This window comes from Photinus pyralis, unplaced genomic scaffold (assembly GCF_008802855.1).
Source record: "Photinus pyralis isolate 1611_PpyrPB1 unplaced genomic scaffold, Ppyr1.3 Ppyr1.4_LG7, whole genome shotgun sequence".
NCBI lineage: Eukaryota > Metazoa > Arthropoda > Insecta > Coleoptera > Lampyridae > Photinus > Photinus pyralis.
In genome coordinates this window covers 12,191,020-12,205,529 of record NW_022170738.1, presented here as the reverse complement: position 1 = coordinate 12,205,529, position 14,510 = coordinate 12,191,020, and the positions used below count along the sequence as shown (strand labels likewise).

General features: G+C 34.7%; 1 long non-coding RNA gene across 1 annotated transcript in view; it reads right to left on the bottom strand.

Moving 5' to 3' along the window:
- Nucleotides 1-14,510, bottom strand: part of LOC116177072 — a 52,179-nt gene that overhangs the window by 19,064 nt on the left and 18,605 nt on the right. The window lies entirely within an intron of this gene.

Below are 14,510 nucleotides of genomic sequence, written 5' to 3'. Positions count from 1 at the left end.
ATGACAAGAGGCACGAACATGGTTCAATGTGTTATTAACTTGCGCTACTACCATTTTTCTATATGGTTACATTCAATACCACTCATCCTTTAAATCGATTCGCGAAGGATTCAAATCGACAAAACGAGAAGATAAGGGAAAGCTTATTGAAAAATTGAAAGCTCGAACTCCTAAATATGTATATTTCGAAGTTATTTTTTAGCGATTCCAGATACCGTACAGTGTCACACTTTTGCACCTCTATAATTGTTACTGCTATCAAAAAAGTAACATAGGCGTCATGATCTCTTTTTTGGGTCAAACTTAAAATGGTACAATAAATTTTCGCTCACTTTATAAGATACGGGGGAAAATAAAAAAAAACTGTCAACTTCTGTATGACTACATTTTCTTAGTTAGAAGTAATAAAAAAAAATTCTTACAATTCTTGCCGTTTTTAAGTGTACATTTTAATGTAAACAACAATAGCATATTAAATTTTTTTTAATATTGCACGTCTCCGATGCTATTAAAAAAAGATTCAAAATGATAAAAAAAGAATGTAGCATTTAAAAAGGTTCAAATGATTCAAAAAAATACAAAAAGATTGAGTTTTTTTAATTTTTCAAATATTTTTAATTTTTGAAAAAAGAATGACTGCTATCGTTTTAGATTAAAATATACAGGGTGTTCCATTAAAAAAAATTAAAAATTAGTATAAAGAAACTTTTATAATGAACATTTCTGTATCTCTCTTAACTAGAGAAAGTATAATCATTCCGAAATTCCCCTTTATCTCTTAAGCGAGCAAATATTTTCAAATTTCACGTATGACTCAAAAAGAAGACATGACGCTTATGCTTTTTTGATGGCAGTGACAATTACAGATATATAAAACTGGCGAACATGGTACAGTATCTGGAATCGCAAAAAAATTAATGATACTGGTACTGTACTCTGTGAAGCCCTGCTAAAATTAATCGAAAAAAACATCTCGATTGTGCGAAGAACCACAAGGATGAGTGTGCCATTTAATTCAATTTTTTTTTAATTGTTATTTTTAGTCCACTTTTCTCAAAGAGCTTATTATATCTATTTTATTTTATTGAAGAAGCTATTGGAGATTCAAGTGGTTTTTGAAAGTGTTGCATAACTTTTTGGCCATAGGGGATTTGCCAGTGTATTTTTTGTTTAATTTTAAAAAACAAAATAATTCATAAAAAATCTGATTTAAATAAAAAATGACCCCCACTTTCTTGACAGAAGACACGTTTTAGAGCCCCACGAATCCGAATCAGACAAAATTTCAATGATGTCGGTCAGTCTGTCTGCATATTCTAAGACATAAAAAGAAGAGATTTTGGGCAGAATCGAGCATGCGTACATGTGCGAATGGTAAGTATCTGTGCTAACAGAAAATTTTGTAATTTGACTTGTGAACGAACTATCGAGGCTCAAAGAAATGACAAGTGTTCCAAGAAATATGGTATGGTTTTTATTTTCGAAAGTTGATAGCAATTCTGTCAAAGTTAAAGTTGGCGTGAAGTTAACATTATTCAAGAATTGGTTAGCGGACTGAGAGCGATACAGTTGAAAATGGCCAAACTTGTCCAGCAAACTGTAGGAGAACAATAATTTAATGAATGTAATTTTTAAACGAAATTGCCTGTTTAGGTAAATAATTTAGCAACCAAAACTTTTTCAAGGCTCTTTAGTCTTATTAGGTTTCAAGGTGTATTTAAATTACACCGACGTTCGTTACTAATTTCATGTTCACGTTTTTATAAATCCAAAACTATTTAAGGGTTTATTTGCAAAGGAACAGATACACGACAGGATCAATATCGTATAGCGAGAGCCCCCTCCGTTTCGATCTTGAATGTTTGACCCATAAGCACATAATCGTGACAATGGCGCATGAGGGGGATTTATTATTCATTATTACGCTCAATGGATTCGACGTATATGCCCACAGCCCCTAAAAAGTTGCCTAGTACCGTACTAAGGATTTAAGGTCAAAAATTTGATCGTACAGCCTACGGTACATGATATTAAAATGGAAATTAACTTAAGTTGTAAATAAACATCCCAAAGCAATTACTATACTTTTCCGAAGTGGAAATCATTTGAGGTAATCGCCACTGTAATTTACAAAAAAAATCGCTCTAAATTACAGGCAGCGTTTCGATCGTGTTTTAATATCGCCATAATGTCACGTTAAATCGATGCCATGTTTACTCAGATTTGTAAGCGAAATGAATTTCAGTATATCACGCCGATGTAATTTTTGGCACGAAACTGGGGTCTTCTTATCTTAACTACGAATCTGAAATAATACCCAAGGCTCCACCGCGAGAAGAATCGTTTTTCAAAAAGGAGGATCCTCGCTATTTGAAGAAGCAACCCGAAAACGTTGCACGGTTCGCGTGAATGCTCGTTAATAATAGTAGAGCGTGAGGGGGTGGTAAACGGAGTATAAATATTTTTTTAAGGGCGGTCAATAACTGAGCTGGACGTTTCCATATACCACTGGTCATGACCCAGTACGACCTTAAAGTGACCGGAAACACTGGCCCACGTTGAAGGAAAATATGTCAACTCACGCTTAGTGTATCTATGTAATGGGGACGTTGACGTTTTATTGATTATTTCCTCGTTACATTTTACTTTTGCGTTTACTGTTTGTAGAGTAGATTACACGTTTCTAACCGATCGTCGAACGGAATTTGAACACCCCCAACCAAGATGGGAAAGTGATCTAAAACGGAAGCGAATATCGTTAAGCCAGGAAATAAGATTATATTTTACTGAATGTATTTTACATAAAGAAGAACGAGGCCGACTGCTTGCTAACACAATTTCGTCGCTGCCGGTACAGGAAGTAGGGCAGAGTGTTATATATACGCTACGCAACCCTTTAATCTAAACGCGTTCCTGCTGGCATTTCAGGCCGGATAAAATAGAAAATGGAAAAAGGTTAAGGTTGAGGTCGGTAAAAAATGGATGAGGACATAGCTACTTACTAATTTAATACTTTCATTATCATTAACTCAGGGAAGTAGATTAACAGAATGAAAAGGACGAAGGATACTTTTTTGAGAAAATGTAGTAATTTCCTTAATTTGCCTCGATTAAAGTATTTTTTTTACGTCACATACCTTTGAGATAATGCAAAGTTTAATTAATTGTGTACTTGCCACCCCCGGGAAGTATTCTTTTCAAAGAAAAATATATGGTGGCGTTCCTCATGGTCGTGTTTTAGGCCCTGTGCTGTACTCGTAACAATAATCATCATTAAAATCCACTTTCAGTCATTTATTTGGCGCGAATCTTTCAGATTTTCTCAGACAATTATCTTTAATTTCTATCCAAAACGCCCCATTTTAAAATTTATTGCATCACTTCACCGACGATTATACGCTGTAAAGCCGATCATCTAAGACTATAGTAGTACCGGTGTGATTTATCATGATCTCCAATCATCACGTAAATTAAGTTAATGAGTACATAATTGCCTGAATATACGTTTTTGTGGCGAGACTGCCAATTAACATCACAAACGACCACCAGGCGCAATTCAGGTTATCGGATTCTAAACAGTAAATAGTGTAAAAATATATTGTTTATAAATATATACTTTTTTGTTTAAGATTAGACGCTTAAAAACAAAAGGTATTTCGTTAGTCTTCGTGGAAATTGGTTATTTTTAGTTATCTGTTCTCATTTCGTATGTACAATGAAGTCATTATTCCGTAACTAATTACTTTTTTTTTAGATAAAACAATTTTCTATCAATATCGGGGAAAAAGAGGTTATCTGTCGGTACATGTTATTATGACGACAATTATTAATTGTTCGTGGCTTTTCGATTGGTAAAAACGTAATTGACTTATTCCTGAAATGGCAACGATCTTTATAATTCGACCACTTTATCATTAGGATCCACTAAACAATAATTATTCCTTTGTTTCACTTTGTTTTATTACGGTGGTGGTGGACATTTGGCACTTCAATTTTATCATACAGCATTTAGTTTCTTTGGATCTTGAACTCACCCTCTCTCTCCCTCCATACAACCGAAAGCTTTTTAATGGATTTCATGTTTTGTATACCAGACTGTTTGCCGTTATTACAGTTTACCAGCTAAATCAGGGGTCTCCAAACTTTTCAACATTAGGGCGACGTTAATTGCTTCTGAAATTCCATAAGGGAGGCGCAATTGATAAAAGTAAGTGCAACTTTCAAGTACAGGGGGCAGGATTGGTGTTGCTGGGCAGGCCGGTTTTGGCCCGCGGGCCGTAGTTTGGAGACCCCTGATCTAAATTAAAAAAATGTAAGAGTTTGTTCATTACTATTAATTTTATTCGGATTTATGTAGAAAGCACAGGTGAAATAAAAGCAACCAAATGACAGTACTTCTGTAAATGCCGGAAGTTTGCACCATTTTGGTTTTCTTAAATAGAAACACATCAATTTTCTATTTTGCTGGAAACCTTTTCAAGACATTTAGCGGTTCCTCCTTAGACTTTAAGAATTCGATTATAAAAAGAGCACTCGCTCATCTTGAACGGTTTAAGAGATATGGATTTTTGGATGGACCCATGCACCTCCACTTTTTTACAGAAAAATGGACAAAAACTATGATAGATAGATACGCAAATCTTGTTGAATTCAGAATAAAATGGCGCGTTTACAACCAGCACAAATTTTGCATAACTCTTGTGCAGATAAAGCGCATTTTTTTTTTAGTTTTTTAATATTCACTACTTGCATTCTCATATGCACTTTTGGTGTTAACTTAATTGTTTTACACTTGACTTGATATAACGTCCACTTTATGTCTCTTGCGTTTGTTTTTTTGAATTTGTTTAAATGCATTTATTTCGATACCTGATTTCTATTGTCACATTTGAGATTTTTGATTTACAAGTATGTGTCTCTTGCATTGAGAAAACTTATTATTTGGAAGGAATAAAAAACAATTGGAAAACGGTGGACTAAATGTATCAAGTCAAAAGGAGACTAAATAAAACTCTTATATGCCGAAAAAAATATCTTTCATTCAAAAGTCACGGACTTATCAAATTGCCCTCGTATTCAATTCACATTAAATATGAGAGTTACCTGTTTTGATATCAAGGTATGTTAATCAAATTCGAAATTAACTGAAATACAAAATGTTCTACAGTACAGTTCTATCCCCGAGTGTGATATGAAAGTAAAGTATATACAGTCTGTCTCAAATTAAGGCGGCACTATTGCTAACTTTCTTAGTTGTAGAGTTAGAAAGATGGTTAAATTACCAAAATTGTGTATTTTGTTTACTGAACCCAAATCTGTAGTTAAAAAGACAAAACAGCATCGCAGTTTTCAGGTGATAACAAAAATGTGATTTTTTTCTACGGAACAGTCTGTATATTATTACATCATATGGCAGCTTATTAAATTCTCTACAAAAGTTCTTAATGCAACATTGCCAAAATACTTCAAATAACCAAAATCTTTCAATTATTTTTATTTCGATCTAGTTATCTATGAAAATAATAAAAATACATGCATTTAAATCAATAACTGTAACTAAGATTTATTATAGTAGGTTTCGACCTACAAATTTGATAAAGAATCCACCTGCAAAATTTTATCGTAATCGGTCGTTTTCGAGATATCGTGGTAACGGGCAGACAGACAGACATCGCAAAATTGTAAACTCGTTAATAAAGGTCTGTATTGTCTTCTCCCGTCGCACTAGATAGATAGATAAATAGAATAGATAAAATAAAAATAAATAGGAAAACACAATCTTGAGACGCAGATGTTTGTTCTTCCACCGAACCGCAGTGGAAAAGTAGACATAATAACGAATAAAAAATAGATATCTGAATATAATAAAAACTTAATATAAATAAAACAAGTAATTCACTAAGGATTCATAGACACCTACAATAAAAGCAGTTTGTAACAATATAACATCTCAAAGAATATCTTTGCATATTCACGAATAATGGATCGGGGTTTTCAAATTCCGATTTATCCAATGGACATCCCAGACCTCCCGTATGTATTTTTACCACTAAGTTTGAAGATAACGTATCTTTTTGTTGCCACGAAATAAATTTAAAAATAAAATTTGCTGTGGCTAGTACAGATATTATCCGCACACCTGCGCATTAGCGATTCTGCCCTTTTAAGTCTAAGAATATGTGTACAAAATTTGGTTCAGCCGTTGAGCGGAAATAGGACCGATCGTCGATTTTGTTTGATTCGGATTCCTGGTGCTTCAAAACGTGTACGTCCGTCAAAAAAGTGGAGGGTCAATGCAATACCTCCCTTACTAACGTACGGGTGGTAAAAAGCCATTACCCGTTTCGAAATTGTTTTAAACATTCTAAAATTTTGATGCCTGTTAAAGAAATAATTTGATTACAATTAAGTATGAGTACTTTGAATAATGAAAGGCAGATTTCGCATTTGGCACTTCATTCCGTAAGTTTTTCTTTTAATTTGATTAATGAATTCTATTCAGAATCCAATGCCTAAACGCACCTGGCAGTTAATTACTTTCTATGTGCGGTTTTACAAAAGTCGATTAGTCTTTGTTACTTTTTATCGTCTGATAAGAAAATTTGATTGGCGGTCCGGTTGTCGTTATTCGGGAAATGTCAAAAATGTAGCTATTATAACTTGAACACTTGGTGAAACCTACATGAAATGTCTGTCCTATTGTCACTGTCGTTCAAAATGTCAAATTTTCGTGACCATGGCATAAAAAAGTCTAGACAATCGAACGCTAATCAGCGAATTCAATAAACATTAATTATTAAAAGCGGATAATTAATCTTACTTGAACGCGACTATAATTATTTGCCAAAATGCTAAAGAAGCCGTTCTAAGATTGGGGAAAACTTAAAACTCGCGGAAAATTACAATGGTTTACGTCCAACTAGGACTAATTTTCTGTTATGGGACAAAAAGACGCTAACAATGAGTCTAAAAATGTAAATGGCGGTCGCATTTATTTTAACGAGCTGAAGTGGTATTACATTAAATGGCACGGAAAATTGCGACAAACCGAATGGCATTTCTCCAGTTTGTCCAAAAAATACTAGTTCACGTTATTGTATCATAAGTGAAAATGGGGGTAATTCTAAGTAAATCGATTCAATTGGAAGTAATTCGCCGCAGTAAATTCCAAGCGCGTCTCTTTTAAATGTATTCACTACCATATTATAAAAGCAACAGCAAGAGCTCGAGGATCGAAATGTGGAACGCATGTGTACTAAGCTTCCAATAGAAATGGTGTGAATGAAACGATGCGTACGTGGCGTTTCCACGTGGTGAAGACTGAAAGAGAAAATATGCAGCACTTTCGTTGCGTAACTCTCCTTTGACGTGGGGGACGCAGAAAAAACAAAGATGACAACCGAAGAACGTCGTCGATCCTCTAAAACACGAGCTACACTAAAGTGACCTACTTGCAACCCCACCAAAACCGGAAATTTTATACCGGACTTTTTCACGCATACCAGATACTGTCACTTCAAGTGCGTCAAGAGCGAAAGTTTTTTAAGAACCGACTCCTCCAAAACGCACCCTAGAAATATCTTTATGTTGAAATCTTGGGACATTCTTCTTTCGCAATGTTAATTATAGAAGCTGGCAGTGTCGCCCAGAAGATGAGGACACATTTTCACAATGTTGTTTCATTTCTACAATTTCGTCATTTTCTACTGTTATTTATAATACGTACATCGAACGGCCGACGTTTATTTTTGGTTTTACGGCCGACCAGTTCAAGAAAACATTTTCCAAGCGACGACGTCACGATTGGAACGTTGTCTATTAACCTAATGCCACATTTTTAATTTAAAAATAATCTCGGCCGAAGAAAAATGTACAAGCAGATCTAAAACTAAGCCAGTCGAAAATAAATCTTTATGGTTTCTAAACAAAAATTCTTCTCGTGGCCCCAACAGTTCCAGATTTAATGACAAAAATGAAAAGACCAGCAAGAATATGTGCACAGAAAAGAATAATTAGGATTGCTTATTTTATTGCTACTATAATGTTTTTTTATCACTTTTATCCTTATTATCAACAGAACTGTGGTGCAATCAACAACCCTACTCTTTATAGACTCGACGGGAAAAATCTCTGATGGCCCCGAAATTAAAGCTCAAGCACGATACACGACGCCGTAAAACATTATTGGAAAAGTCAGACGTGATCCGAAATTTCATTCTTGGGAATTTTACTGATAGTCAACGTGTCTCCTAAACTTATAAATTCCTCAAGTAGGTTCAATAATTTTGTAGATTTTTGGAAGTTCTATATGACTAATTACCTACGCCGAGCAGACCCGGTTATAATATACCACCCTTCTGCAAAGTGCCAACGGCTTTTTGTCGGATCTCCCCTAAAGACGAACGAGTTCTAAAGAAGGAACCAACGACAAAGGATACGGAAAGATGGGCTATCCCAGCGGAGACTTCCGTATTAAAGATCATTATGGACATCCTCAGCAACGCTGAAAAAGCACTCTTCTTTATTATGAAAGTTCCCGAGAAGAAATGTTCTGGAGTAAAATGCTCACATTGGGATCTGTGGGCAGAAAAAAGAAGCAGGAGTAGCAATTGGGTCATAACATTATCAAAATTCCTGCAGAGGCACTGAAGGCATTAGACTAGTGTTTCTCAAACTTTTTTGTCTGGCGGTACACTAAAATTATTAAACAAAATCGCGGCACCCCTAAGTATTATTTTTTGTGTTTTTTACAGTTAGTAATGATGAAATAATTTTTGTAACATTTAAAACAAAAGTTACTATTTCAAATGTAAAGGAATTGATAAGAATTGATAATTGATAAAGGAATCTGATGGGATTTGCATTTTTTCCTTGATTATGTCGTGTTTTGGAAAGACGTACCCTCATCTCATTCTCATGGACCTTTAATAATTCTCTCTTCTTTGTTAATGTGACTTTTGAAGAGAAATAAAATCGTCTCATGCGAAAAACTCGGTAGCCGAAGACGAGCTCGACTCGCTCGCCTGGCTCACAATTGTTTAAAGCACATTTTTGTACTCATTGAATGGAAAGATAATGTTTCCAAGCATCCTCGATGCACGGGAAAACGACTTTCCCGCATCGCGGTGTTTTTTAGTTTCCGCTGGAGAGCAGGGGTTATGCGCGTTCTTCGGTTGGTAGTACTTATTGAAGTCAACGAACGTCATGTCATGGATAACTGTCATCTGCTGTAAAATCAATTAATGAATTAAACCGTTGGTTGAGGGTATTTAGTGCGATTAATCGGAAACAGACGTACACTAAGTTTTACGTAAATATATAAACAAGAACTTATAACGCAATCAAATTATTTTTCAGAATTGGAACTCAAGAAAAAGTGAAATTTATTGTTAAAACGTCTTAAAATGTGACCAGTGATATACTGCAACTATTCGCATATGCAGTTTAAGAAAGCACGTATTAACACACACAAAGCTTCCAAGGATTTTAAATGTAACGAGTGTATTTACGCAACTCAAGATATTCAGTGCAAACGATGCAATGCCGTGACCAGTAGTAGCACTCATTGCAAAGGCAAAATATGTTAACCAAAGATGTGGAAGTTTTAAATGTGACCACTGCATTATTAAAAGTGGGTAGTTACAAAATTATGTTACCAACCAAACATATGATTGTGTTACCAACTCATGATTAAAAAAAAGCTAATTTACAAAACTTTATTAATTTTGACCTTTTTTACGCAATTCGTTACAAAAAATATTGTACCTTGTACAAAGTGCTCATGCGGGAAAATTAACTTACCGAACTTGTTAGGTAAATAACTATTGTCCATTTGAAAGGAAATATGGCATTAAAATCGTCAATGTGTCTTTGATTGACTAATATATGCATTTAAAGTGTATTTAATAGTTTCGGAATAAATAAAATGATTTTAATATTATTGTATTAGTTTGTCACTTTATAAGCGATCTTTAATATTAAATAGGACGGTGCGCGGCGCAAACTGCAAGTGCAAGGCCGCCGCCTTTCGATTATGATGGCGCGGGTTCGAACCCTCCGAGCGCGCTTTTTTTCTATAATAGATCGAATTTTTATCTAATATTTACTCAAAAATAAAGGCAAAATAAAATAATATAAAATAAAATAAACAAGATTAGTTGAAAAGATATATTGAAGGTGGGAGTTATGAAAGTGAGAAGTAATGCAATACCAGCATATGACTGATTAATGAATAATGAGCCATGGAAATAAATAAAATAGAAACTTAAAAATATAGAATTGTAATAAAAAAACAAAATGTTCATTTTTTAATAATTGTAAAAGAGACAGCAATGTCAAACCTTCGTCAATTGAATTCTACGAATTCACTTATCAGTGCTATTGAATGTGAGCCGGATCAAAAGCCTGGTTTCCGAATACGAGCCGAGTGGCAAAAAATTCTACTACTGAAAATCATATGCGATTCTCCGTATCTTGTTAATTTGTGTACTTTTACGTTAATTATGTATTTAAAAATGTCGCGGCACCCTTATGAAGTACCCACTTTGAGGACCACTGCATTAGACTAATGTGCTCTAGCCCGAGCTCTAGCCAGACTTGCCAAACTTGTAAATATAATATATAATACATGTATTTGGCCAGATGATCTGAAGAAACTATATTCAATACGTTACTAAAGAGAAATGATGCAAAGGAATGTAAGGATTACAGGACCATAAGCTGCATAAACCACGTAACTAAAGTTTTACCAAGAATATTGTAAATAAGAAAAAGTGTTTTCCCGAGAAATTTTGGTGTAGTCGATTTTTGGTAAAAAAGGAAGGTTGTACACTGCCTCTTTTTGAGCCCTGAAAAAAAAATTGTCTCAGATCGGCCCGGAAAAAAGTTTTCTTATAGAATGTGGCCTGTAGAATCCATAATTTCAAACAGTTCCAAGATTGGGCTACTAGTTCAAAAGTTTCAGCCCTTTGAATTTTTTTTCGAATTTGTTTCTAGTCTATAACTTTTGATTGAGAAGTCTGATCGAAAAAGTACGGATTGATTTGGATTCTACGCACCAAAATTAATAAGAAAAAGTGCTTTCCCGAGAAATTTTGTTGTAGTCGATTTTTGGTAAAAAAGGAAGGTTTTATTACACTGCCTTTTTTTGAGTCTCGAAAAAAAAATTGTCTCGGATCGACCCGGAAAAAAAATTTTCTTATAGAATGTGGCCTGTAGAACCCATAATTTCAAACAATTCCAAGATTGGGCTACTAGTTCAAAAGTTACAGCCCTTTGAATTTTTTTTCGAAATTGGTTTCTAGTCTATAACTTTTAATTAAGAAGTCTGATCGAAAAAGTACGAATTGATTTGGATTCTACGCACCCAAATTAATAAGAAAAAATGTTTTCCCGAGAAATTTTGGTGTAGTCGATTTTTGGTAAAAAAGGAAGGTTATACACTGCCTTTTTTTGAGCCCCGAAAAAAAAATTGTCTCAGATCGACCCGGAAAAAAAATTTTCTTATAGAATGTGGCCTGTAGAATCCATAATTTCAAACAGTTCCAAGATTGGGCTACTAGTTAAAAAGTTACAGCCCTTTGAATTTTTTTTCGAAATTGGTTTCTAGTCTATAACTTTTAATTAAGAAGTCTGATCGAAAAAGTAAGAATTGATTTGGATTCTACGCCCCAAATTAAACAGGATGCAAAAGTACGGTAGAGAAATATATGGTAGAAGACGAATTCGGATTTAGAAAGGGACGAGGGACGCCATTGGTTGTTTAAGAATGATGGACGTCAATAGAAATGTTTATGTACGCTTCATAGGCTGGCAGAAGGCATTTGACAGAGTCAACTAGTTAGTATTGTCGGAAGTACTGAGGAACATTGGTATAAACTGGAGAGATAGAGAAGGCTGTTGCGAGAGCTGTATAAAAACCAGAAGGTGGTGGTCAGAGTGATTTGCGAAGAAAGTGAAGAAGCGAATATAGGAAGAGGAGTGAGATAGGGGTGCCCTATGTCAACGGTGCTTTTCAACATATATGCAGAAAAATTTAAAGGACAACATAAAAGACAATAGTACAATAATACACAGACGACACGGCAGTACTTATAAAAACAGAGAAGGAACTACAAAGAATGATGGAGAAAATAATATTGGTTGGAAGGAAGGTAAAACATAGGCAAGACAAAAATAATGTGATGAGTAAAGAAGATGAAGAAGTAAGGACCAGTTAGAATTATTTAAATATTTCGGCATTATTATAAAATGAAACAGAAATTGTAAAGAGTAGAATATATCAAGAAAAGACAGCATTCGGAAAGCAGAAAGGAATGCCAAAAAATACCGATTGAACTGCGCAAAAAATTTTCTAAGGAGTGTTGTTACGTATGGATCAGAAACGAGTATGAATAACAAAGAAGAAAGGCACTTGGAAAACTTTTAAATGTGGCTATGGCGGAAAATGGAACAAGTAAAGTGAAGTTAAGAATGAGGATATTTAAAGAAGAGTGGGTGAGGAAAAAAGTTGTTTAAAATCAATGCGAATGCCATTTCTTAAGATGAGACTGTTTGATGAGAAGGATAATCGAAGGAAGGATCAATGAAAGGAGGGGAAAAGGAATACTTTGGTCTATCAACGAATATAATGTGAAAGAAACCACCAAATGAAGCAGAAGGCTCAGGATAGAGGAAAATGGAGGACCAGCTGCTACTTGTGTTAGGACAGTTCCACCTAATATATACTAGTACATAAGAGTGCATGCGACTTACAATAAATCGGCAACTATCGAGATTACTTCCCCTATGGTCATACCACATCCCATTTTAATATGTTAAATAGATTCTTATACTGTGTGGCACATCAAACGCTTGGAAACTATTAATAAAATGGCATTGGGATTTATTCAAGGGTTTATTAATTATTAGGCACCTTTAATTCACAGTAAAAATATCATAAGACATAAGTACACAAGAGATGTTCGATTCAAAGGAGCGTCCACAATTTTTTGAACCACTGTTTTTTGGAAAGGGCATATTCAAAAACTTAAGTCCGTTAATTACACGCTCATACGGGGATGGCTGTGAATAAAAGTTTTGAGGCAAAGGTAGCTTATTATAATAAATATACATTAAATATCCTTTCCAAGGATGTCTCGATCGCGCATCTAGCTTGATTAGGAGCGGAGTGCAGAAAGGGGGAGGCGCCGAGCACCTAACGCACAGAGTACATTTTTACGTAGAAAGATGGTTTTGAGCTAAGGGCCATGATTATTATGTTACCTTGAAAAAACTCAGCTTGCCAGGAATGTTGTTGGGTTCAATCCTTCAACTACTATACTATTAGTAAATTTGTAGATTTTGAAAAAAAAAGTGGTTGGAACAAGCAAATGATTATTTGATTTGAAAAGTTGTGACTAGTGATGTATTTGGCACTGTATTTTTAAATGCATTAACTATATTTAATGATATGTGAACAACTCCAGAAAAATGTTGTAGGTTGTCCTCACACACCTCACTGTCAGCTGGTTAAAATCTGATTTAGCGCAGCTAATATTTTATTACCAGGTTATTTACTCTGTAGGTTGATAACCAACGAGCCAAAAAGGCCGCTGGCCAACATTATTTATAAGTTATATTTTTCTGTTTTGAAAAATGACATCCATAGTCAAAATCATCACTCCTTACATACGCGTATGCGTTATTTTTGGAAACGTCTCGCATGGATCCTTTGTTTCAAATGCGTCCTGTCAGTTTGAGCTTGTATTTGATAACATGCCAGTTTGATATTCCGTTTGGTCACCTACATATCGCTTATTTTAAGCTGTTGTTTCGTACTCACAGTACGCGTTGGTTAAAAAGTCGGAAACCATCAGAGTTAATTTAGACTAAAAATAAATTTGGCATCATTATACCCTAAAAAAACTTTTGACGACGAATCCATTAGAGAAAATCGTCAACATCTGTAACCTTGACATTAAATGAAATTTTTTCTTATATACTTTACAGTATAATGCCACCGGAAATGATGTTCCTTTACTTTAGGTGATACTCAAGGACACCAATCACGCACTTAACAAAAACCTCCATCTTTCAAATTTTTTGTTCATCAACTTTCAGATTAAATCTGAAGTGTATCGATAAGGATTAGATTACAATAATTGACCGTTGAGCAGGGCAGTAACCCTTTTATTTAATCGTAATTGGGAGGAGTACAGCTTTCGATAAGGGACAACAAATTTGATTTGGTCTGCATATGTTTAAGTCGAATACGCTATCGAGGTTAATCTAGGCAGGGTCAATTTTTTTTACGACACAAATGTCGTAACCGAATTATCTTAATTCCGTAATGAGCCACTGCCCTAAATCGTTATTGCTTTTATTATCGAAACCGGAGCAGAAAGTTTAACAACATTCTGAGACGAAAACAATACAACGTTAATGGATTGTTCTAATCCATCATCGCGTCTCTATTTCGGCACAGGCGAAGCAAAGATCACGTTGGATTATTTTTTTCAGAACTCTTTGCG